The following is a 3,211-nucleotide window of genomic DNA, read 5'->3' as shown; positions in this document are numbered from 1 at the left end:
CTAGAGCCTCCCCAGCGCTCTACCCATGATCCCGCTGGGCAAGAACACTGGAGTTTCTGGAAGATCAATGGTCTGTAACAGTGACATCGTCTCTGTGGCTCTCCTGGTCCCCTGTCTAGGTAAGGAGCACACCTCGGTGGCTTTATTCAGCTCATCGTACAGGACCAGCAAAAGACTCTGCCCAGGCCCCTGAGGGCGCTGGACCAGGCGCCCTTGACGAAGGCCCTGCCCCCCTTGTCCTTGAAGATCTCCTGCCGGCCGTCCACGGTCCCCCCGCACGTGCTGTCCGCCCCTTCGAGCCCCCACTGCACCATCATCACCTCCGCAGGGTGTTGAAGGGGTAGGAGACCAGGCCCGCCATGGTTGTCACCGTCATCCAGCTCACCTCCATGTGGGTGTTCTTGGGGCCCGGGGGCTTGCCTCTGGCCGTGCTGTACAAGCCCCAAGTAGGCAGCCCGGGAGGCAACCAACACTGAAGCCCTGGCACAGATCCGGGATGCCGACAGTCTTGGTGATTTTCACCAGACAGTTACAAGCCCTTGAACTCCACGCGATTCTAAATTTCCCCACATCGGCTGCTAGGTGGGTTCTGGCAAAATCCAGGGGTGGATGAAGCAGAGGGAGGTGGGTCCGGTGGCGCCGCTGGAGGCCAGGTTGCCGGCAATATTCCTCTGGAACTGCATGTGCTAGTCCACGCCCCCAGGAAGACCTGCTTGTACCTACCCTTGAAGGCGAAGTTAAGGGCTGACGTGGGGAGGTAGCGGATGACGTTGGCCAGGCTGCCCCTCCAGCAGGAAGCACGCCCTGCTCCTTGGGAAGGTGCACGGTGCAGCCCCCGATGCCCAGGTACCGCTTGTCCACTGCGATCTGCTTGCTGGTGCTGTGCCTGAAGCGGCAGGTTGGCCGGCTCCATTGGGGCCATGGCGATGCCTCAGGCCAGAAGTCCTTGGCAAAGGAGATGGCTTGGTCTGTCTTGGTTGCCCAGTGGGCCGTGCAGAGGGCACAGAGTGGAGGGCAGGTGCAGATACACGGAGGGTGGGTGCTGCTGGATCATCATTGCCACTGTAGGACCAAAAGGGGTTCATCTATATATATAAAAGGCTAATATGCTAAGTGTCCAACCGTCCAACCAGTTGCTATGATGCGCACTGACCACCAGGGGGACAGATGCTCAATGCAGGAGCTGCCGTGACACGCACTGGCCATTTACAGAGAAATGGCACTTCGGACCTGGCGCTCACAAAGCAACACTTGGCTTCCCCCAAGTGGGGCACAGGCCCTGGCACCACCCTGCAGAGACACCCCACCAAATTGCAGCCAACGCTGTCAAGACCCCATGGCGCAAAATGCGGCCCACAGCCCAGCCCAGCCCGGAAACGGTGGCTGTGGGCGCTGGATAATGATGTTACGTAGCAATGCCCGGCTTCCTCTCCCTAGCGACTAGCCTCCTTGGAGTTTTTTCAGCCTAGGAACAGGACTTGCTTTATAGCCAGGTGCAAACATTTTACACTGTACCCAAATGTCTGTGAAGCGTTTTCCCGTGCCTCATCTCATTTGATCCTCACAGAAGTCCTGGAGTAGGTAGATAGGAGACTCGGTAGAATCCTATTTTCTTTTCATTAGCCGGAAAACAGAGATTTAGAAAGCTTAGAAACTTGACCCGACTGAAAAGAAGTAAGAAATGGTGGACCTTGAAAATGACTTCAGGTTTTCTCACTGCGCAGAATATAGTCAAACACTGCTGCAGTTAAATATTTCACCCTTTGTTCTCCCTGTGTGATCTATAATAATAATCTGCTTCGTGTTGATATTTACTGCTGTGTTGCTGACAATTACCTGAAAGAGAAGTTGGGGTGCTTCACTGGGCTGGAAAAGGTTTAGCTACATCAGAAAGCAGGTCTAATTAGGCAAGTTTATTCTCTATATACAGTGGAGCCTTGACTTACGAGTGTCCTGACTAACGAGTTTTTTGAGATACCAGCTGTCTCTCGGCAGATTTTTTGCATTGAGTTGACAGAGTAATTTGAGTTAACGAGCTCCTTAACGAGCTCGGTCTCGGAACGAATTAAACTCGTAAGTCAAGACCCCACTGTATAAAGGGCTAAGTTGACTTTTGCATGCATGATACATATAAAGCTCTCATCGGTGCCAATCGCATACGTGTGTTTCAATCTGTCCTTGTCAATCGTGAATTTGGTTGACACTTCTATTACAGAGAAAGGGCGAATAGCAATAGTAAAATATTTCTTCTAATTAATTTCCTTTCAATGTGCACGAATTAGTGCACAGGGCCACTAGTTGTTTGAGAAACATGATCTATAAACATGATTTGGACCTCATAACCACTCAAGGAGGTAGACACTATCATTTCCAATTTACAGAGAGGGCTGTGCACCTCAGAGAGGTTAAGGAATGTACCCAAGGTCACACAGCAGGGAGATGACAGAGTTGGGATCCGCACCAGGCCTGGGTCCGGAAACATCTTAGAAGTGGTCACCGTGACCACCCAACACAGTCAGTGAGGCCCCCTGTTTTGGGCACGGAAAATTCAGCAGCCACCACGGCTACCTTGTGCCTGTTTCATGAGCAACCAGTCCATCCTGGGAACAGCCAGCAAATGAGAAAACATTAGACCATAACCACCTGCTCTGAGAGAGGCTGGGCTAGGGGAGGGAGGTGACCTGAAAGCTGAAACCACAAAGAATCTTCTAGAAAGAGGAACACAAGGTATGGAGGCCTGAAGTTTGGGGACAGCAGGGGGCTGAGGTGGACAGAACAGAGTGAGGACCCCAAGAGGAGGCTAGCTGGATGTGCAGGGGCCATGAGACTGTGGCCATTCCTCTGGGGATGTTTAGGAAATAATAGGGACATTTCGAGTTTGTCTCAGTGCCTGGAGGTGTGACTGGCTTTAGTGGACAGGGTCCAGGGATGCCAGGTATCTCAACAGCCCACACGAGCCAGACCTCCTCCCGGCCCACTTAACTTCCCCGTGTCCCGCTGGACACCCTGTGTACGCAGAGCTGAGTCCAGAACCGAGCCGTGTTGTACGTACCAACGCTGAGTGCTTTTGCAGTATTGTAAGAGGCACTGACTTTTCCTGGAATTCAACTACCTGTGCACATGGTGGCCTGCCTGTTCTTGGTTTTGCCGGGAATTCTATCTAGATTTATTCACTATTGCTGGAAGCCACGTTACCCCGGGCAATGCTGAT

General features: G+C 52.7%; 1 pseudogene; it reads right to left on the bottom strand.

The window, feature by feature from the left end:
* LOC138999826 (ADP/ATP translocase 3-like) lies at positions 1-1,085 on the bottom strand (annotated as a pseudogene).
* Positions 1,086-3,211: the final 2,126 nt, after the last annotated feature.

The sequence above is a fragment of the Myotis yumanensis genome, unplaced genomic scaffold, assembly GCF_028538775.1.
Source record: "Myotis yumanensis isolate MYYU_CA2020_CCGP unplaced genomic scaffold, mMyoYum1.0.hap1 SCAF_23, whole genome shotgun sequence".
Lineage (NCBI taxonomy): Eukaryota > Metazoa > Chordata > Mammalia > Chiroptera > Vespertilionidae > Myotis > Myotis yumanensis.
Note: the sequence above shows the minus strand (reverse complement) of the source record. Positions and strands in the feature narration are given on the sequence as shown.